This window comes from Spinacia oleracea, chromosome 4, assembly GCF_020520425.1.
Source record: "Spinacia oleracea cultivar Varoflay chromosome 4, BTI_SOV_V1, whole genome shotgun sequence".
NCBI lineage: Eukaryota > Viridiplantae > Streptophyta > Magnoliopsida > Caryophyllales > Amaranthaceae > Spinacia > Spinacia oleracea.
In genome coordinates, this window is record NC_079490.1 from 47695852 (window position 1) to 47720440 (window position 24589).

At 35.2% G+C, this 24589-nt stretch overlaps 1 pseudogene; it reads right to left on the reverse strand.

Moving 5' to 3' along the window:
• Positions 1 to 2744: 2744 nt before the first annotated feature.
• Positions 2745 to 13705, reverse strand: LOC110802516 (caltractin-like; annotated as a pseudogene).
• Positions 13706 to 24589: the final 10884 nt, after the last annotated feature.

The following is a 24589-nucleotide window of genomic DNA, read 5'->3' on the forward strand; positions in this document are numbered from 1 at the left end:
TTTTAGCCTAAATATGACCTAAAACGACACAATGAGCCTTAAATGGGCATAAATGGATTGGAATGAGTCCTAGAAAGTTAAAACTAGAATATAAAACATTTAGTAGGTTTAAAATGAGTCCTTAGGTTCTTTAGTTCATAGTTGGGAGCGAAAATGTCATTTTAGCCTAAATATGACCTACAACGACCTAATGAGCCTTAAAGGTGCATAAATAGATTGGAACGAGTCTTATAAAGTTAAAATTATGCATATTAAACATGTATTAAGTTTAAAATGAGTGCTTAGGTTCTTTATTTTAAAGTTAGGAGCGAAAATGCCTCATTTTAGCCTAAATATGACCTATAACTATCAAACAAGCATTAAATGTGCATAAATAGATTAGAATAAGTCTTAGAAACTTAAAACTAAGCATATTAATCATATAATAAGTTTAAAATGAGTCATTAGGTTCTTAAGTTCAAAGTTGGGAGCGAAAATGGCACTTTAGCCTAAATATGACCTACAACGACCTAATGAGCCTTAAAGGTGCATAAATAGATTGGAACGAGTCTTATAAAGTTAAAATTATGCATATTAAACATGTATTAAGTTTAAAATGAGTGCTTAGGTTCTTTATTTTAAAGTTGGGAGCGAAAATGCCTCATTTTAGCCTAAATATGACCTATAACGATAAAACAAACATTAAATGTGCATAAATAGATTAAAATAAGTCTTAGAAACTTAAAACTAAGCATATTTATCATATAATAAGTTTAAAATGAGTCATTAGGTTCTTAAGTTCAAAGTTGGGAGCGAAAATGTCATTTTAGCCTAAATATGATCTATAACGACACAATGAGCCTTAAATGTGCATAAATGGATTGGAATGAGTCCTAGAAAGTTAAAAATAAGCATATAAAACATTTAGTAAGTTTAAAATGAGTCCTTAGGTTCTTTGGTTCATAGTTGGGAGCGAAAATGTCATTTTAGCCTAAATATGTCTTATAACGACGAAACAAGCCTTAAATGTGTATAAGTAGTTAGAATAAGTCTTAGAAACTTAAAACTAAGCATATTAAACATGTAATAAGTTTAAAATAAGTCCTTAGGTTCTTTATTTTAAAGTTGGGAGCGAAAATACCTTATTTTATCCTAAATATGACCTACAACGATAAAACAAGCATTAAATGTGCATAAATAGATTATAATAAGTCTAAGAAACTTAAAACTAAGCATATTTATCATATAATAAGTTTAAAATGAGCTATTAGGTTCTTAAGTTCAAAGTTGGGAGCGAAAATGTCATTTTAGCCTGGGGTTGGATAATTTTAAACACATACTAATTCCAAAATATGCTAAACCAAATAGATTGGATTAAGTCTTGGAAAGTTGAAACTAATCATATGTATCATGTATTTAAGTTTGACATGAGTTTTTAGGTTCGTTAGTTCAAAGTTGGGAACGAAAGTGACATTTTAGCCTATATATGACCTATAACGGCAAAAGAAGTCTCGAATGTGCAGAGATAGATTGGAACGAGTGTTGGAAATTTAAAACTAATCATATTAATCATGTAATAAGTTTGAAATGAATCCTTAGGTTATCTAGTTATGAATTGGGAGCGAAAATGACTTATTTTAGCCTAACTATGACCTATAACGACCAAAGTCTCAAATGTGCATACATAGATTAGAATGAGTTTTATAAAGTTAATACTATGCATATTAATCATGTAATAAGAATAAAATGAGTCATTAGGTTCGTTAGTTCAAAGTTGGGAGCGAAAAATGTCATTTTAGCCTAATTATGACCTATAATGGCCAAACAAGTCTCAAATGTGCATAAATAGATTGGATTGAGTCTTGGAAAGTTAAAGCTAATCATATAAATCATATAGTAAGTTTGAAATGAGTTCTTAGGTTCATTAGTTCAAAGTTGGGAGCGAAAATGTCATTTTAGCCTAAATATGACCTATATAGCCAAACAAGTCTCAAATGTACATAAATAGATTGGATTGAGTCTTGGAAAGTTACAACTAATCATATGCCTATTTCCACCCAAATCCAAGAACAACCTATGCCTATTTCCAAAAAAGAAAAAGGGAGGGAAAGAAAAAGAAAGATAATACTAGAGCATGTTAAAGACCAAAAAATAAAAACAAGTAGAAACTTAGCCGATTTTCATATTAGCTTTATGACTTATTTTTTCCCCACATGGAATCCTTCTTCAGCTAATTCCATTAATTAATTAAATGAGAAAACAAATTAAATAATTAACCAACACCAAAGTACATGCAAGAAACAAAATTAGATGTCTTACTTTTTTCCTCAACCGGCTTTTCCTTGCTGCCTCACGGTTCTGAGCAAGCCTTCGTAGAGTCTATAATAATAAATCTTTAAAGATGTTACAAAAATGAAGCTACAAGATGTCAAATAGCATGAAAAGAGAAGAGTGAACAACTTCTAACCTTATGATCAGTCTACTTCGATCTGTCACTCGAATGATAATGACATTGCTTCTGCCCCCACCGTCTCTGAGCTTCCATCGTCACGAAATACAACCAGGCCTTTATTGAGTTTGTCGTCCCAAGATTCAAGTTCAGCCTCTCTCCAAATGCTAGCTCCATTCCCTGAAACTGCCAAAATACTAGCTCCTACAAATGGCTGCCCCCAACTAGGTGACACATACTTCTTCAGGGAAGACAGGGACATTAGTGTTCCTGTAGCAGATAACAATACAATATTTAGTTAAGATAACAGCTGGAATTACCAAAATGGCCTGCAATATATATATATGGGGATTTTGAACTACATATTGGAAATCTACAAGTAAAGAATCTGGAAACAGATGCAGAGATTGTACTTTTATATCACAAAAGAAGATTAGTACGTAAACCTGGAAAATCTAGATTGGTCAAATAGACAAAACAAATCACTGATGACTGAAATAAGACACTAAAACAAGAATAAACAGAGGTTTACATTATTATCTTGGTCGATTATACGAAATGCTTTCATTAATTCTTCCTTAGTGTCTCTTTCTCCGATTTTAGCAGTCATCATGTGACAAAATTCATCGAAATTAATGGCACCACTTCCATCCTTGTCAACATCCGCAATCATTTGATTGATTTGCTGAAATAACACAAAAAGTCAAGCACAGTAGCTGTTATAACAAACCGCAGTCCCCTTAATCAATTACCTTTCCCTTCCTTTATTGCAACCAGAGCAAAAATGGTGAGTAAATATAATCTATAAAAAGGATACCTTAAAATAAATTTCAGGTGGCCCATATATGATATATGGGAACTATGAGAGAGGCTGGATGTACTGTAGTTTGTCGCTGACATAATTAAATAAGCTCAGAGAAAGGGGCTGGCACTAGCAGTTACTGCACTCAAGATAGTTTCAGGAGGTGGCCTAAAAACTTAAATGATGCATTTGAATCTCAAGTAAAACATGAACATTTTATAAGAGTATAATCATCTATGTTACTTGGACATGGGTACGAGTGTCGAGTACAAGTGTACATGTCCAAGTGCCAGGGCAAGATAGGTGTCATAAAATTAAACACGGGGATGGGGACATGACATAACAAGTATAAGAAACATATCCTCACTCTAAAATACCTTTTCTTTTTCAGATCCGGTTGTAATTGTAGATACATAAATACACAACACAATTCAGGTTGACTTGTTTGCTAATTCTTGTATGAATTCTCATTTCAAGCTCATTTGTGAGTATACATATGCACAACTTTCTCTTCATTATCCCTCTCTTGTTTTATTTTTCTAATTTTCTCTATGAATATGTGGTTCGAGATGGTTGAGCCGTTGAGGTATTATGAGACTCTGGGTAAATATTGAAGTGTCAGTTAAGGAGGCCACACCCTTGTCTGAGTGTCTTAGAACCCAGAGAAGAAAAAGAATAGTGGAAGGAACATAGGTTATCTTTTTGCAAGTATTCAGAGAAGAAATATTTCAATCATAATCAACAAAAAACCAACAAAATGACAGATTTTATACCTCTTCGGTCATCTAAAAACCCAGAGCCCTGCAACGATGCAGTTTTAGGTCAGGTAACTGTGTTAAGTGTGTAGTGGTATATCAAAACCTTAGGATTTACAAAGAATAATACCTCATAGCAACATTCAACTCCTTAGCATCAATAGTTCCTGAAAATAACAATTTGAATCAAACAGGCGAGATTGCGAGAACAAACTAAATGGTTTGACATATAAAATTCGAAACACTAAACAGATTCAAAACCTGAGCCATCAGTGTCAAACAGTTCAAAAGCTTCCTTTATCTCTTGCCTCTTCTGTTGAGTGAGACCATGATGACGCCCACGTGGCTTATCTTTCCTCACCGTCCTAGCACTTGACTGATAGTATTTACCAAATCAAGAAAATCAAAGTCAACAAAATTCACTAGAAAAATACACACCAACATCTAACAGATATTTCACTACTTAGAGCACACTATTGGCCGGTGTCTCAGTTCCTATCTAAACAGTTCGAACTCAAGACGGTCTAATAACTCAATTAATTCTTACACACTAACAGGAAATTAACCAGCTATATATCGTGCCAGTAAGAATAGAAACAGATACATAAACAAAACACAAATAAAGCAGAACCATAGTAAAAGCATATACTAAATAGAAAATCATCAAAGTGATATAGTAATTCATAGGGTACCAAATATTATCCACTTTAGGGTTGACATTCAAAATCGGAAAAAAATCGGAAAAAAATAAAACCCTAACAATCAAAATCGGAAAAAATGTATCAATTAACACAAAAAATAAGAATAATTTATATAATCAAACCCTAAAAATACGAAATTAGGGGAAAAATCAAGAATTGACTGAAAGCAAACCCTAAAAATACGAAATTAGGGGGAGATGAGGCGAGAACACAGACCCATCGGCGAAGACAGCGACGCAGGGCCGAGCAACGCCTGAGTTGCTGAGTTCGACGGCTGAGTTCGAAGGCTGAGGTCGAAGGCCAGATGCTTGGAGAGAAGGAGTCGAGAAAATTTTCACAAAAACCAAGACGAATTGTCACCCAATTTCAACAATTACTTGCAAAAAACCCAAAAAAACCAAGAATTAGAGAGAGAAAGAGAGCAGATGAAGAAGAAGAAGAATGAGGAGGTGAGAGAGTACGCAGGGAAAGCTGAGGGAAGAAGAGGGAGTACTGAGCGTGGAAATGGTCCTTAGGTTTGAGATGAAATGTTTTTCTTAATTAATTAGCTTTGCAGCGAATTTTTTTTATTGCAGGGGGCTTTTATCTGTACGCTGCAAAATAAATGGGCTATTGCAGGGGGCTTTTACTTTGTACGCTGCAAAAAACTCTCTTGCTGCGGGCAATTAATTTGTACGCTGCAACAACCCTTTATAAAGTTTGACCCGCGTTGACCTACTGGTTGTTGAAGCGTATTATTACATGTACGCTGCAACAAGGGGGTTGCAACAGGGGTTTTTTCTACTAGTGGGCATGACCGTGTAGTTTAATTTTCTTTATTTCTCTTTTTATTTGAGTTATGGGTAAAACTCGAGGAAAACCCTTGTGACATCTCACTCGCTCTCTAGAACGACTTAGGGGTTTAAAGAGCTTATTGCATGTGCTTAAATGCAATCGTGATTCCTACGACAATGAGTTAGTGTATATTCTCATCCCCGTTTTTCCTTTTTGTTTTGTTTGAATAAAATCTCGTCTTTCCTTCGTTCTTCTCTTGTTTTGCTTGAGGGCAAGCAAAAGTCTAGCTTGGGGGAGTTTGATGAGTGACATTTATGTCACTTTTAGGATAGTAATTTGCCTCTTTTTATTCTTGTTTTTGTTTGTTTTCTTCCCATTTTGTGCTTATTTTAGTCCCCTTTGCTCTTACATGCTTAGTTGACTCGGTTTTTCCTAATTACCGTCCTTTCGCATTGTTTTCCTTTTCACGGGTTTGTTAATGTGAAGGAAAACAAGTAAAATGGACGGAAAAGTCAATGGAAGTCAACGACATCCCAACTAAAGGTTGAAGTGGAAAAATGGAGTCAAGGAATCAAGAACTCAAGATGTTCGGCCGAACTTCAGAAGTGTTCGGCTGAACCGAAGCAGAATTTTCTGAAGCAAACAAGCCCTGAAGTTCGGCCGAAAAATTCTGAATGTTCGGCCGAACTTCCTTGTGTTCGGCCGAACTTCCCTAAAAAGTTCGGCCGAACCTCTCTGTGAGCAGTTCCTGTTTCCCCTCATGTTTGGACGAACCTGCCTCTTGGTTCGGCCGAACCTGCCTCTTGGTTCTGCCGAACTTTCTTTTTGTTCGACCGAACCTGCTGCCAGCGCTGACCCTTTTTTCGGGGCTATTTAAAGCTTTTTGGGAACTTTTAGAAAACGTAGTTTTTTACAAAAGTAGTCTAAAATTTATTTTAGAGAGAGAAAGGAGGAGAACTTTATTCATTGCTCATTGTATGCTTGGGATTCTCCCTAATCTTGGAATCGAAGCTTCATTGTAAAAATTATCAACTCTTTTTTTCATTTATTGTCATTAATTTCTGATTTTTTTCTTACTTTTGTCTCTTGTTTTCTCATTAACCAAAAACCCCTAAAAATAGGCACTTTTATATTTTTTCCTTCCTACTTGTTTGATTATTTAGCTTTTTCTTAATCCTTTGTGATTAGACTTATTAGCTTCTTGGCTAATCTTTTAAGATTTGGTGATTTTGATTGTATTGTTGATGATGTTTTGCCCATAGATTTGATTGCCATGATGAAATTAGGTTAAACTATTTGGTTAGAGACTTTTGCCTTGATTTTTCGGAAATGCATACTCCTATTGAATATATCATGTTGAAATTTGTGGTCAATTCCATGAGTGAGTAGCTTTTATCTAGGGGTTTGGGTGTAGCCTAGGGATTCCATGTATGGGGTTTTAAGGTAGGATTTATTAGTTCTTGCAATTAAATGCATAAGTTGGGGGGTTCCTTGTTGCTTGTGTGGTTAGACGTAACCTTGTTTGGTCAATGGAATACGATGCATTGATTTGGCAAGGGATTGTGAGTCATAGCGTTGTATGATTTCGGTCGGATTTTTTTTGATTGATTCTGAGCCCTTGGGTTGATGCGGGAGCACGATTCATTGTTTTGAGAGTATTAAAGATCGATTCCCCTTTTCAATTTGTCTTTGCAATTCTAGTTAATCCCCAAAATCCTTGATCCCCTATTGCATGTACCCCTTGGTGAACCGCAATTTCCTAGTGTTTTTAACCCTTGTTTATCGTTCTAATCGTTTAGTTTGAATTTTCCTTTTCAACAACCAACCCCTTTTCGAACTAGCTTATATTAGCATTATTAGCTACGAAACTTGCAATTTTTTTGTGGATGTCGACCCTTTGCTTTCCACTCTACTCGTTTCTAGTGGTTGGTTTAGGTATTTGCATTCATTTATGTGTAAAACTAGCAAAGACCTAGTTTTTCCCTTTATCAATGATCTAACTTAAATACAGAAGCATACAATCAATACTTAACACTTAGCAATTAATTGAATGCATACTGAATCTTAAATGCATACTAAGCCTAATATGCCCTTCTTAATCTACCCTTTCTCACTTACAAATAATAATTTTCAAAATTAATTTAATAAATAACTTCAAATATAAGCGAAATAATTAAAATTAAAATCGAAAATTAAAGGAATTAATCGAATAATTTAATTAATTAATCCGATTATTTTCCGAAAATAAATAAATAAATGAATAAATATTTAAATAAATGAATAAATATTTAAATAAATGAATAAAACATTAAATAATTAAATAAATAAATAAAAAAAATAAATAAAAAAATAATTCGGGATTTTAAATTTTTTTTTTTTTTTTGGAAAATTCAGAAAATCCGAAGAGAGAAAAAAAATTTCAAAAAAAATTCGAATTTATTCGAATTTAATAAATTCCGACAAATTAAAATAAAATCAATAAATTTTCAAATAACTTAAAGGGTATTTGTCTTTTCAAAATATTGAGTACTCAAAAATAACGTTTTGATTTTAGGAAAATAATTTTTAGGGTTTAATTAATGCAAAGAGGCTATTAAATTGCTAGAGTTCTGCATATACCACTTTGTAGTATTACTTACTACAAAGAAGGACTGAACTAAGCTCTAGTATACCACTTTGTAACACCCTGATAATTCCTTATATTTATAATTCTTTTTTTCGACTAATATAAAAGAATTACCAAGATATTACCGCCACCGTGATTACGGCTAAGGCTATTTACCATAATTACGCAGCGGAAATAACTAACTTTCAAAACATAATAAATAGTTAATGGTCATTTAACTAACTGGAACCATTAAGGCCCAAAACCAAAGCATTAATTAGTTTAAAACTCATTAACTATAGTTTAATCATTAAAGTAGTCACTAACAAAATCAAAATAGAGTTTATAAATACGAAAGAATAAATAGTCTCTCAACATTATTCTCATGATAACTTCCCCAGCAAGTTATCTCTACGAACCTGCTTATTGAAAACTACTCTGTAGACACCTACTTTTGTCCCCATTCCCGAAAGGGAAGGTTCGATGATGAAAGCGTAAATCTCCACTTGACAACGCATCTCCTATAAAATAACGAATCTCAATCACCCTTCTCGTTTCACCCGAAACCTGCTATTTATGGAAACTTGCTAAAAATAGTAACTGCCGTAAAGGGTAGCTTCTAAAAGTGGCAAGTCATAAAAGATAGAAACCTGTCAGAATTAGGTGTTGCACTCCAACATAAATCCTAAATGAGATAGAAAACTGCGAGAATCCTATTCCTAATATGATTCGGAAATAAGAGTTACGTATTAATTAAAATCCTAACGAGCCTAGAGTTCGTAACGGGCCCAGACGCATTCCGTCATAAAATTGATACGCAATGAAAGACTCGATTAAATCTCAAAGACTCCGGATTCTAGGAATCTGAATCTGACAAAGAACTCGGCCCAGACATCACTTTCAACGCCCAGAGCTGGGCGCCGAAATCCTTAACGCCTAGCCCTGGTCGTCGAAATTGCATGGATCTCTATTTTCAACGCCCAGCCCTGGGCGCCGAAATCTTTGACGCCCAGAGCTGGGCGCTGAAAATACCTGGTACGTGTTTTTTCATAATTCCTCGTGGATTAGAGTTCTACAATTCTATCTTTCCACGAACTCTTTTCTATAAATAGGGCCTTAAGTTCGACGTGAAAACAACACAACAACACACAATTCATATTCTGAGTATTGACTCTAAACCCCTAAGCCTAAGCCTCACGCTGCAAAACTGATCACGCGTTCTGTCGCAATCGATCCATAAATCGAACAGAACGTATCCTGTCCCATAATTTGAGATTCGTTAAATAAAAAGGAGAAATAGCAAAGTCAAAGTGGTTAGTTTTCTGAGAACCGTGACGCGCCTCTCAAGGGTGCGTCGTAATGTGTCCCTTTTCTATGATTTAATTGCTTTCCTCGCCTTTTTATGAACTGTTAAACTAACTAAATCTGATTGTTCTATCACGCCTAATAAAGATAATATGTTGGGAAATTGGATTATCATGCTAGGTCCCTTAATGCTATTTAAATCAGATAATCGCGATCGATCTAGTATTATTTGTTGCATATTGCTAAAATCAACTCAGATTCGTTTCTAGTGGTTGGTTTAGGTATTTGCATTGATTTATATGTAAAACTAGCAACGACCTAGTTTTTCCCTTTATCAATGATCTAACTTAAATACAGAAGCATACAATCAATATTTAACACTTAGCAATTAATTGAATGCATACTGAATCTTAAATGCATACTTAGTCTAATATGCCCTTCTTAATCTACCCTTTCTCACTTACAAATAATAATTTTCAAAATTAATTTAATAAATAACTTCAAATATAAGCGAAATAATTAAAATTAAAATCAAAAATTAAAGGAATTAATAGAATAATTTAATTAATTAATCCGATTATTTTCCGAAAATAAATAAATAAATGAATAAATAATTAAATAAATGAATAAATCATTAAATAATTAAATAAATAAAATAAATAAATAAATAAATAAATAATTCGGGATTTTAAATTTTTTATTTTTTTTTGGAAAATTCAGAAAATCCCAAGAGAGAAAAAAAATTTCAAAAAAATTCGAATTTATTCGAATTTAATAAATTCCGACAAATTAAAATAAAATCAATAAATTTTCAAATAACTTAAAGGGTATTTGTCTTTTCAAAATATTGAGTACTCAAAAATAACGTTTTGATTTTAGATAAATAATTTTTAGGGTTTAATTAATGCAAAGAGGCTATTAAATTGCTAGAGTTCTGCAAATACCACTTTGTAGTATTACTTACTACAAAGAAGGACTGAACTAAGCTCTAGTATACCACTTTGTAACACCCTGATAATTCCTTATATTTATAATTCATTTTTTCGACTAATATAAAAGAATTACCAAGATATTACCGCCACCGTGATTACGGCTAAGGCTATTTACCAGAATTACGCAGCGGAAATAACTAACTTTCAAAACAAAATAAATAGTTAATGGTCATTTAACTAACTGAAACCATTAAGGCCCAAAACCAAAGCATTAATTAGTTTAAAACTCATTAACTATAGTTTAATCATTAAAGTAGTCATTAACAAAATCAAAATAGAGTTTATAAATACGAAAGAATAAATAGTCTCTCAACACTATTCTCATGATAACTTCTCCCGCAAGTTATCTCTACGAACCTTCTTATTGAAAACTACTCCCCAACAATGCAAGTGCAATGGTGGATCATCATAGGGTCATTAAGGCGAAGGCCATGACCGAAAGACATGAAGCACGAAGTCAGCAAAAGCTGAGTACGAACAAGCTAGAATGAAAACCTAGTCTAACATGCTTCACTAAACAATAAAATAATCCACATGCAAAAGCCATTTAATAAACAATTAATCTTGGAGACAGACTCGATACTTGACACGACTCTTAACTTATAGATTAATAAGAATTAGCTTCGAACGGGTAAAATATAATAACAAAAACCACTGAGGGAAACTGAGGGTGTTGGAAGCCAACCAAGAACCAAATAATTAACGTTGGGCTTTCTACCGACAGTCGGACCATACCGACGAAATTCCTCCGAATTACAAGCGATAAAACCAAATGAATGAAACAACGTCTTGTATCATTCAAGGAGTACGAGTTTCTCCGACGCGACTCCCCCCATTGTTTATACTCAAGGTATATACATTCCAAGAACTTTGAAGCTCATTCGGGTTACACTTTACATTAATTAGTATGTTATGTTCAAGGCGACCCAAGACTCCACATAAACATAACATGCAAACAATTAAACAATTAAACAATGAAACTTCATTTTACCCTTTTAGGACTTGTGATCAAACATAGGACTCAAGTGAAATTACTCCTATTGTTCCTTCTCAAAAACATTGTTTGAGATAACCCGACATTGCCTATTAACAAGCGGGGTGTGCCCTTAGCATGGATAGTCCTTAGTTCAATTCACATAAACTTCTTAAACGTATTCTACACGGCGGTAGAATAAACGACGCACTGAGGCAATATTCAATATGCTCAATTTATGCAAGACATCCCGTACAATGGCATAATCATAATAACTTGCATGCGAAACACTCATACATGCATATCAATTCGAACAACATGATTGACATAATTCAACGATTATAAAAGTCCATAAGATGATTGTTCAATAAAATCTATAAAGCATTAATCAATCCATAACATGCTCGTTCACGTAGAATGCATAGATTGAATGATAATTCCCAACATGCTTGTTCACACACCAAACCTGAATTCTCAATGCTTTAATTTCACATGATTCACAATCAATACACATTATAAAGTCCTCATGGGATAGTTGGTCACCCTAGTCATGTACGTGCCTGGAATACCTAAGTACGGGGGCCACTGTGCGAATCACGACTTAAAGCTAGAAATCACCTCTTATAAATACAATGGAGAAACTTAATTATTATCCATGTTTACTAAATTTCCAGCAACTATTTAAGATTCTAAAACCTTTGTTTTAATTAGAAATTAATCGTTCTTTAAAAAATTGATAGTCTCAATTGGTCAATTAAAGTCCTAGTACAAAATATTAACTTTTGGCCTTTAAAATCATTAAAAATCAACACTTTACGGCCTTATAATAAATTTGAAAATTAAGGTTAATTCCCACAATTTAAATCGTCATTAAATTATGTAAATCAATTGCCTATACAGTTGGGATTTAAACTCTAGCAATAAACCATCATAAAAAGCATGTTTTGATAATAAAAATTGTCACTTTAATATTTTATTAAATCTGAAAATAATAGTTCGTATAATTAAAATCAATCTAATCAATTCAAATACGAAAACATTAAAATACGGTGTTCATAACAGTTCCCAGCAGTTTAAATAATCCAAAACAATAATAATTTAATAATTTAAAACGGAATTAAAATAGGGATAAAAGTATACGGAGTATACGGAACAACGAACAACACACAACACACGACAACCGTGTGTGTGTGCGCGGACAGCAACGAGAAGGCAGCAGCAAGGCTTTGGTGCACGGCAGGCACGAGACAAGAAAGAGAGACGAGTGTGTGTGGGTGCAGCACACTCGACCACAACAAGAACAACACGCAGCGCAGCAGCAACAACACACGAGTTTGCGGGCTGTGCGAAGAGGGGATGCGAGCGAGAGGAGAGGGAGTGTGCGAGTGGTGCTATGCACAGCAATGCACGAGCACGCAGCAAGGGCAGCAAGGGAAGCAAGGGCAGCAAGGGACGTGTGTTGTGCGAGAATAAAGGAGCAAGGCAGCAGCAAGGCACGAGGGTGCTCGTGCTTGCGGGCAAAAGAGAGAGGGAAGTGGAGGACTGCAGGTGGATTTTAGAACGCTCATAACTTCTAATCTATAACTCTGAATCCATCGATTCTTAAAGAAAAGATCAAGAACTTTCGAGATCTACAACTTTGAAGAAGGAACTATTTTCTGAACACGAACGGAAGTAGGAGAAAAACGGCCAAACAGAAGTTCGACGAAAGAAAGAGGAATTTTAGGGTTAGGGTTTTACTTTTAGGTTTAATGAATAAAAGTGAGGGATTTTGAGGGTGAGCACCTATATTTATAGGCTTAGGAAACTCCAAGATGGGCTAGGCTTTAGATTCCCTTTCGGACTTCATTAAACATAAGATGGGCTTGCTTAATTTGTTTGGACTTGAACTTAGAATTGAATTGGGCTAGATTAATTAAAAATAATTTTAATTTTGAAACCCAATTTAATTCCCAATATGAATTAATAAATTCTTTTTGTAATTAATTAAAATAATAAATATTCTAATTAATAAAAAATACATTTGAATAATATTTAAATGCGATTTAAGCTCTAAAAATCATAAAAATGCTTTATAAATATAATAAAATATATTTATAAAATACAGAAAAATACGAGGTATTACACTTACATAGTTAAAGCAATCACTCCATTTTTGAGTAGTTGCCTCACCGAACTATGTCTATGGCGTATGTGTCTCTTCATGCGATAATAGTTGCTATTATTAGCCACACCAATCGCCGCTTGAGAGTCACAATGCAGGGATACTGGGGAAGTTCTCTCCCCCCACAATTGGATATCGGCTAGGAGACTCTTTATCCAATCCGCTTCTTGACCTGCCAACTCAAGAGCAATGAATTCAAATTCCATGGTGGAGCGAGCTAGACATGGTTGTTTTACGGACATCTATGAAATAGAACCTCCACCCAACATAAACACATAGCTGTTAGGTTATGATACATATGACAATTCATAAATCATGCGGAAAAACCATAAAGCCAGGAAAGCATATTATTTACACATAATCATTTAGCATAGTTTAGATGCATACTCTTTGTTGCGTTCCTTCCCTAGCTGCGCCCGAACCGAACAAGAACAAGTCTTTAGGACTCCAAGTGTCGTCCCTCCGTAGATAGTCCACAGCACGTCCGGATCCGCCTTAAGCTTGACCAACTAGGATCGCCCTTAAGGTACTTAGAATTTTCGGCACTTATAGGCAATTGTATGACTGAATTTTTGCTCTCAAAAATCACTTTGAATACTTGAATACTCGATATAAATTGTGAGCATTGATCACCTATTTATAGGGCATGGGTATCGGATATTAGAATCCTAATAGGAAACGATTTAGTGAATCTGAATTAATCTAAAATTCAATCACTTTATTTATTTAGTAGACTTAGAAATCAATCTTATACGAATCCTAACCGATCAAGGTTTCGTACGCAAGCACAAACACACACGCAGGCGCAGCAGCCCACGAGGGGCGCCTTGCGTGCGCGCGCGCTGAGCCCAAGCCCAGCAAGTGCTCGCAGCCCACGAGGGGCGCGCGCCTGCTGGCCTTGCTCTCGCGTTTGGGCTTTGCTTGCTTTGGTCGCGCGCGGGCTTTGCTAGGCGTTGGGCCTAGCTTCGTGCTAGGCCTTCCGTCTAGCAGGCTCGTCCGATGTTTATTCGTACGATACGCTTCCGATTAAATTCCCGGTTCCGGAATTCATTTCCGATACGAACAATATTTAATATTTCCGATTCCGGAATCAATTTCCGTTTCGAACAAATATTTAATATTTCCGTTTCCGGAATTATTTTCCGATTCCGATAATATTTCCGATTCTGACAATATTTCCGTTTCTGGCAATATTTCCGATTCCTGCAATATTTCCATTTCCGATAATATTTTCCGATACATACCATGTTTCCGTTTCCGGCAACATCTACGACTTGGATAATATTTATATTTCCGATACGATCCATATTTCCGTTTCCGGCAATATCATCGTTTCCGGAGTATTCATTTCTTGCCTGTGACGATCTCAGCTCCCACTGAAACCAAGATCCGTCGATTCCGAATATCCATAGATGGAGTATTTAATGCCATTAAATACTTGATCCGTTTACGTACTATTTGTGTGACCCTACGGGTTCAGTCAAGAGTAAGCTGTGGATTAATATCACTAATTCCACTTGAACTGAAGCGGCCTCTAGCTAGGCATTCAGCTCACTTGATCTCACTGAATTATTAACTTGTTAATTAATACTGAACCGCATTTATTAGACTTAACATTGAATGCATACTTGGACCAAGGGCATTATTTCCTCCAGTCTCCCACTTGTCCTTAGGGACAAGTGTGCATTTCCTAATTCCTTTGTCTCTCGATGCTTGCTCTTGAACATAAGGTAAGAGTTGTCATCCTTATTATGTCCAGAGGTGTTCCTCGGTTTCAGAGTTCAACTGATCAAATAAACAGATAATCATAGCCTATGATTCATCCGAGCATGGCCATGCATTTCACAGTTTCTAGCTCTCCGAGTGGCCTTGTACAACTTTTAAGCATCTTATCCCGATTTATGGGAGGACAATCCCAATCTTGCGATCTTGAGATTAGACTTCGTTTGATAGGTGATTACCTGAGCGTTGCCTTTATAGCCTCCTTTTACGGTGCGACGGTTGGTCAACGTCAAAGCAACCAGTTCTCAAACAAGTAATCTCAAATCACTCAGGTATTGAGGATTTAGTGTCTAATAATTTTAATGAAATTTACTTATGACAGATTTTCATCTCTTACAGTAAAGTTTCATAGGTCTTGTCCGATACTAGTCTTCCCAAAGTAAGTATCTATGCAAATGATTATGACATTGCCATGTCCACATAGTTCAAGAAACAGAACTACTAGTCATCTTGCATTCTAGTCGTCTAACGTTTTCTATGCGTCCAATTTTATAGAAAACTCCGACTAGGGACCATTTTCAACCTTTGACATTCAAGTTCACTTGATAGACATTTCTTAGTCACAGGACTGGTCCTGACAGTCTATCTTGAATATATCGTCAAATTGAAGGGACTCATCATTTAATACTAAACCAAGATTAAATGGAATATGAAAATACATTTCATATATGATAAATGTTCAACCCCATTGTTTTACAACCATGGGCCTCAAACCCATCTTTAAAACAGTTCATGGAATTCAAAGCTATGCTTGATTTCCAGTGCTACAACGTGAGTGTTGCTTCTCACTTGTTGCATAGGTTTAGTTATCATGCTTTGCCAATCTTAATATCCTTTTCATCGAATGTTCTTCGAGATATGATGATAAGATCTTTTCGAGTTTGTTTATTATGTGATCTAGTCTTTCTTACTTTGATGGTGGTTTTACTCATTTTGCAATGAAGAACCATCAAGTTAGCAGACGTTTTTCTTGCTTCAAGAGTGGTTCTACGCATTTTTCAATGAAGAACTATCAAGCCAGCAGATAGGTGATCTACCCCTGTTTTATTGCTTCTTAGGCAATAATTACTTTTACTTCAACTATATAGGTTGCTAGTGATGCTTTGTTTGGATTTACCTATCCAAGCAGTTCATAGATATGTGGAAGACTCTCCAACTATATCTTAGAACATAGAAATTATTATTTTAATTTCCCACGCAACAACTCATGGTCTCCAATCCATGTTGCCATTTCAAAACACGATGCTCTATAGCTCGTCCTTATCAATGGTTAACTCCAAAGGGTCTTGCTTGATCCTTTGCCAGTGTTTATGCGTGTAGCATCAATATTTAGCATATCTTTATTTCCTTGAATCAAGAACTATTCCTATGTACCTTTTCAAGTACCATAAGTATTCTTGATCTCAATCTAGTTGATCTTTACTTAGATCAATAGAGATTGGTATATGTTCGTCATGGCTAAAGTCATACGATACGTTTTTGGCGATCCTCATATTATATCATACATGATAAATTCTTTTGCAGAATAATTCCCAATTGAATTCTATTCATGTAACTTTAGCTCATCTAGTTTCAGTAGATACTAAATCCAGCTAAATTCTTTGACATATAATATAGGTTTAAGAATCTTACTTAGATTCTTTGATGTTTAACTTAGTAAATGCTTATACATAGTTCAAACATCCTTTACTTAGATTTATTCATATGGGTCGAATATCTCCAATGGAGTCTTTCGTGTTTGATTTAGTAAATGCCATTACTTAATCCAAAACAAAATCATAATATCTTTGTAAATAGATCTTAATACCCAGTATGTACTAAGTTTCGCCATGGTCCATCATTGATGAATAATTTCAAATCTAAGTCATTAGCATTTGAATGTTATTTCACAATAGAGAGATATGTGTGTGATATACATAGGACAAATTAAGTTTTACGTACTCCCACTAAACTTGTTATATATCTATAAGAATCATGTATATTTTATGAAACTAAAATGCTTATTAGCTTCACTTAAAATACAGTTCCAATTCCCAATTGCTTGCTTAAATCTGTACTTAGATTTTATAAGCTAGCTTTCCTTTTCAAGCATTTATTTGGATCCACAAATTCTATGACATACCATGTACATATTTTATTCCAACATTTGATTGAGGAATACGTTTTGTCATCCAATTGCTATATGTACCAATATGCAATCATTGCTTGAATATAGACTTGAGCATTACGATTATGCATGAGGTTTCAACACAATCCATGTCATGAATTTGCTTGTAACCTTTAGCAACTAATCTAGCTTTGTGTGTGAACACAATTTCATGTTTGATGGTTTTTATCCTTAAAACAAACTTGCAACCAATAGGTGTGAAACTATTCTTGCAAATCAACAAAATTTCAATTTTGTCATCAAAACATTGAGTATGTTTTATGACCTCTAACCATTTAAAACATTTGAGTCTATATATGGCCTCTAACCATTTTCGGAAATCTGGGTTTCGTCATAGCTTTCTTACAGGTCACAAACTCATTAATCTACATGATAATAGTTTGACTGCAAGTTGTAGGTTTCTTCACTATTTAATAGAAGAATCTCATAGTTTCATTGACCTGATCTCTATGTTTCTTCACTATCTAATAGAAGAATCTCATAGTTTCACTGACTTGAATTCTATGCCTACTTGGGTATAGAACATCAAACAATAGAATATCAATAGCCACTTGAAAGTCCAATAGCCACTTGAAGGTCCTTTGAATATTCTGTTCTCCTTGAAGCACTTGTAAAGTCTTCTAAGAGATGTCTATTCTTTAAAGCCACTTGTAAAGTCCTTACAGAATAAGTTCGGATTTTCTGAAGCACTTCGAAAAGCCTCCGGAATGTCCGTTTATGTTTGTTGTTCGCCTTGAATACTTTCGAGGTTTATTTTCTCCCACTTGTCATTTTGGAAACGAATCTCCAAAAGGACATTATTTCGAGCAAACAAACATTATGTTCTCAAAAATTCGTGGTAGAAACAATACCCTTGTGTCTCATTTGAATAAATGAAACATATATCTATACTTGGGCCTTAGTTTGTCGAATGACAAACACTAAACTCCCACTGAGTTTTGCAACTCTCTAGATATATTTTATGAAAAGTTATTCTGAAGTTACTTTTCATTAGCTTTGACGAATTTGGTTTAGTTTGGTGGTAGTTGAGCATTTTGTTTTATAAATTATAGGAAAAGTCTTTATGATTCATCATTAATCGAATCAAGTACTAATTGACTTCGATTATTCCAACTAAGATATGTCATATCTTATGGACCTAGATTGTGAAATTACAACACACAATCATTGATGATCATATTTGATCTCAAGTAATCATCAACATGATCTAACATAGATCTTTATGATTCTTGCCAAGTGGATTTTATACTTCTGAATCTTTAAACTAGCCAAACAGATTCAACTTATATCACATTTGAGTAAATAAACCTATATTCACTCAAATCCATGTGAAATAATAAAGTCATAAAATCTTTCTTTAGCTTTTAACTCTATTGTTTAGGCGTTCTAACAATAGTTCATATCTTTTGTTACTTTCAACAAGTAAGACTAGCTTGTCTTGAATTGATCTAGAAATCAATCAACTTTCAAAAGTCCATCAAAATAGAGCTTATGAATTTTAACTTGTTGATATGGTCTAAGCAACAATGCTAAAGGTTAGTGGAACTCAAATCAAGAGATTGATTTGAACCTAGTAAAGTTCTTTAAAGAGTTGTTTGTTTTAATCAAGCATATTGACTCAACCTATAATTGACCATTTCATTCAAATAAACAAACAAAAATTGTTTTTGTTTTTCTTGAATGTGAGTCTTTCTGTGTTTGAAAACAGAAATTTAGGTATGTTGATTATGGAACAAAATAGCCATTAAGTTCCAGCCTTTGAAAGGACTTAAAACAAACTAGATGACCCTACAACTAATGTAGCATTGCCATGCTTCATTTCCCACTTGTAGGTCATTAGTGTATCCTAGCTTCCATTGTTTGAGTTATTACCGAAGTAAGAACCTCAAGCGGTATATGATACCAAGGAAGTTTGATTTCTAGGTCACTGTTCTTTAAACATTTACTTTTAGGTAGAAACGGAATTGTAAATTCCTTTCATTTGTTCCTTGTTTTCCTATTTCTTGTACCCTTTCTTACAGTTTTAAGAATTGAATTCTCTAGTGTTGACTTTTATACTTTGTTAGACATGTCCAATGTCACTCCAACAAAGTTCTTACCATTTAATTTATGTTGAATATTTTGTTTCAACTAGATGATCTTACCAGAAGCTTCTAAAGTTCTCTAAGCATTGATCTATTCGAATGTCTAGGGACTAGACTCATTCGAGAATTAAATGGACAAAGATATTAGGTCGTTAACCATTGGTAAAGCTGAGCGTTTAAACTCAATGCTTTATGATCTCAAAACTACATTGTATTTTGAATTCACAAGCACCAATCGGTTTGCCATTCGACTTTGATATTCGAAAACAACCATAAAAGTCGCTAAAAGAAACGTACATTTAAATTGCTCATTTTCTCTCATTTCCGTGAATCGTTCTAGGATTCATTACCAATCAAGGAAATTTACTGTTACCTTTCTAAAAGGATTTATTGCAGTGCAAGATATTTAATTATAAACAATAATTAAAACATACATTGAAGCATGCAAAGTCTAAACATTTATCATGAATAATAACTTGAAAATGAAAGCAATCATGCAATTTAAACAAGTCATTAGCATTTTATTCGAATTATGTGTTCCGGCAGGTGTGAATAAAATGATTCCAAGACCCTAAAACCGTTGAAGAATTAAGCACAGTTTGTCGACTCAATTCTAAAACATTTTAGGTAAGCAAAAGCCTTTTTGCTAATAGTCTAGAAACTACTCTTGGTTGATAGGTACGTCTAAGAACTTATTAGGTAAACCTATCGATTTTGCCACGACATAAAAGGACTCCTTACTTATATCGTTGAGTTTCACCAAAACTAACATGTACTCACAATTATTTGTGTACCTTGCCCCTTTAGGACCAATAAGTAACACCTCGCTGAGCGAAAACTATTACTAGATTGATGTAAAGGATATCAAAGCAAGTGTATATTTTGGCATGGCACCTTTTAACTCAATTTTTAAGTTTGGAACTTAAGGCTCTTACTATGTTGGTTAGATTTTAAGTGAACTAAAATCCTTAATCATGCAACATAATCAAGCTTTGATCTCATGCATTTTAAGACATATTTAAAAGCAATAAATAACTTAAAACATGCATAAGATAAATGTGATCTAGTATGGCCCGACTTCATCTTGAAGCTTCAACTTCAAAGTCCGTCTTGAAAATCTCCGTGGGAGGCACCATTTTCTTCAAATAGGATAAGCTATAATTAAAACTAATTACAACTATTTGATGGTACGCAGACCATATTTGAATTGAAAAATAACTTTGGTACTTTAGACCAATTACATTCAAATTAATGGTACGCAGACCATATTTTCTATCCTATTTGGGCCATACTAGTCACTTCATAACCTGCAAAACACTACATATACAATATATACCATTCACCCATTCATTATCATGAATGGCCCACATAGCTGGTTAGTAAAACACATTATGCATCACATAAACATTTGCAGCAATTAATCAAGGGCACCAATAATCTACAAATTATTCAGTCCTCATTAATTCTAATCAAGTTGTTTTAACCTTAAGGATTTGTAGACCTAATCAAGAGTTTATGACTAAAAAGGGGCTCCCACTTAAACCAATAAATTCATATGCTTTACTAATTTTAAACATAAAAATGTATTTCTAGTCTAACCGGAAACATACAAATTTAATTAAAATTTAAAGCTCATATAAATTTATAATTGAATCCATAAATTTAATTTAATTTCAGTCGTATTTAAATTAATTCATGATTTTAATTTTAGTAAAATAATTAGAATAAATAAAATTTATTATAATTACAATATTCAAAATTAAAATCCAAGAAAATAATTTAAATTATTAATTTTAAAATTAATTAAAATTACGTAAACTGAAAATTTCAAATTAAAATTTCAAAACGATCTAATCGCAACGCAACAATCCCACGCATCGCACGCCCATGGGCCACACGCACACAGCCATCGCTGGCCATGTGCGCGCAGCCCATGCGCTGCCTCGCATCCCTGCTGCTCACCATCGCAAGGCATCACGCGAGCTGGTGCTCGCTGCGCGCGCCAGCGCTCGATGCACGAGCATGCTGCCGCAGCCCATCGCTGGGCGCAACGCTCGTCACACGTCGCAACACGCACCCGCACGCCATCGCTGGGCGCAGCGCTCGTCGCACGCACAACAAGCACTCGCACGCCATCGCTGGGCGCAGCGCTCGTCGTACGCACAACAAGCACTCACACGCCATCGCTGGGCGCAGAGCTCGTCGCACGCACAATAGCGCTCGCTGCGCGCGAGCGATCGATGCTTGGCGCAGCACTCGTGGCACGCGAGCTTAAGCTCGCTGCGCGCGAGGCTCCGCACGCTTGCGCGAGGAAGTGCGCGCTGCGGCGCAGCTCGCTTGCTGCCCACACGCGACTGCTCGTGCCTTGCTCTCGCTCTCGCCCTCGCCCATTCGCCCATTGCACACAGCCCACGACACAAGGCAGGGCTGCTGCCTTGTGCTCGTGCACCATGGCCTTGCTCATTGCATTCGTACCGCATGGGCGACGAGCTCCCTTGCTCGTCGTCACATGCCCGCACTATACAACACCCCTTAAGGGTGACACGTAGCGTCCATTGCTTTGTGCGTGCAAGTTATATGAGCGAATCGCATAAAAATTTAAAATTTATATTCAAAATTAATGACAAATTAATAAATAATATTAATTTCATAATTTTAGGGCGAAAATCGAAAATTTATTATTCAATTGATTTCCGATTAACATGGATTCAAGTCTAGGTCATAAAAATTTAAAATTTAACATAAATTTACAATTTTTATGGTGGTTTTTAATCATAGGTATCTAAATAAATTATAACTAATTATGAAAATCAAATTAATTCTAAATTATTCCAATTTTCAACAAATTAATTATAATTACAAATTAGATTGCATAATTAACAAGGCTAGGCATTCAAACTTGTTAAACATATACAGTAGGTCAATCAAAAATTCAAGATTTATCAACAAGAATCGCAAATATTTAATTTAACATCTTAAATTTACGAAATTTTGCATTCGAAAAACTAAAACCTCCGAAAAGTCATAGTTAGGCTTCGAATTTGAGAATTCTGGGTTCGGCCGAAAAAAATATTTTTGTCAAAATTTTAGGATGTCTTTTACATGCGGAATTGACACAAAAATCACTCGATTTGGATGAGTAACGAAGAAACTGCCGAAAAACTGCGTACGTATAATTAAATAAACGCAATTTGCAATTAATTAACAATTACGAAAATTAATCACCCCTTTTAATTCTTGCAAATTTGTAATATTTAACCATGTTCATGCAATTTAAATTATGAAAATAATAAGAGACTCTGATACCACTGTTAGGTTATGATACATATGACAATTCATAAATCATGCGGAAAAACCATAAAGCCAGGAAAGCATATTATTTACACATAATCATTTAGCATAGTTTAGATGCATACTCTTTGTTGCGTGCCTTCCCTAGCTGCGCCCGAACCGAACAAGAACAAGTCTTTAGGACTCCAAGTGTCGTCCCTCCGTAGATAGTCCACAGCACGTCCGGATCCGCCTTAAGCTTGACCAACTAGGATCGCCCTTAAGGTACTTAGAATTTTCGGCACTTATAGGCAATTGTATGACTGAATTTTTGCTCTCAAAAATCACTTTGAATAATTGAATACTCGATATAAATTGTGAGCATTGATCACCTATTTATAGGGCATGGGTATCGGATATTAGAATCCTAATAGGAAACGATTTAGTGAATCTGAATTAATCTAAAATTCAATCACTTTATTTATTTAGTAGACTTAGAAATCAATCTTATACGAATCCTAACCGATCAAGGTTTCGTACGCAAGCACAAACACACACGCAGGCGCAGCAGCCCACGAGGGGCGCCTTGCGTGCGCGCGCGCTGAGCCCAAGCCCAGCAAGTGCTCGCAGCCCACGAGGGGCGCGCGCCTGCTGGCCTTGCTCTCGCGTTTGGGCTTTGCTTGCTTTGGTCGCGCGCGGGCTTTGCTAGGCGTTGGGCCTAGCTTCGTGCTAGGCCTTCCGTCTAGCAGGCTCGTCCGATGTTTATTCGTACGATACGCTTCCGATTAAATTCCCGGTTCCGGAATTCATTTCCGATACGAACAATATTTAATATTTCCGATTCCGGAATCAATTTCCGTTTCGAACAAATATTTAATATTTCCGTTTCCGGAATTATTTTCCGATTCCGATAATATTTCCGATTCTGACAATATTTCCGTTTCCGGCAATATTTCCGATTCCGGCAATATTTCCATTTCCGATAATATTTTCCGATACGTACCATGTTTCCGTTTCCGGCAACATCTACGACTTGGATAATATTTATATTTCCGATACGATCCATATTTTCGTTTCCGGCAATATCATCGTTTCCGGAGTATTCATTTCTTGCCTGTGACGATCTCAGCTCCCACTGAAACCAAGATCCGTCGATTCCGAATATCCATAGATGGAGTATTTAATGCCATTAAATACTTGATCCGTTTACGTACTATTTGTGTGACCCTACGAGTTCAGTCAAGAGTAAGCTGTGGATTAATATCATTAATTCCACTTGAACTGAAGCGGCCTCTAGCTAGGCATTCAGCTCACTTGATCTCCCTGAATTATTAACTTGTTAATTAATACTGAACCGCATTTATTAGACTTAACATTGAATACATACTTGGACCAAGGGCATTATTTCCTTCAATAGCCACTAGTAGAAACAACTTCATCATTATAGGACACCCAATTAGCATCACAATAACCTTCCAAAACATTAGGAAAGCGATTAAAATGCAAACATTCTCCATGGTACCCCTTAGGTACCTAAGAAAATGATGAAGTGCATTAAAATGTTCACTACTAGGATTATGAGTATATCGACTTAATATACTTACTGCATAGGCAATGTCGGGACGTGTGCAATTCATCAAAAACATCACACTTTTATTACCTTCGAATATTGTTCTTGAGACATGCTTGGACCCTTATTCTTTGTAAGATTTACACTTGCATCATAATGAGTCTTACATGGATTCATATCATAGCAATCAAACTTCTTCAAGATTTCCTCCACATAA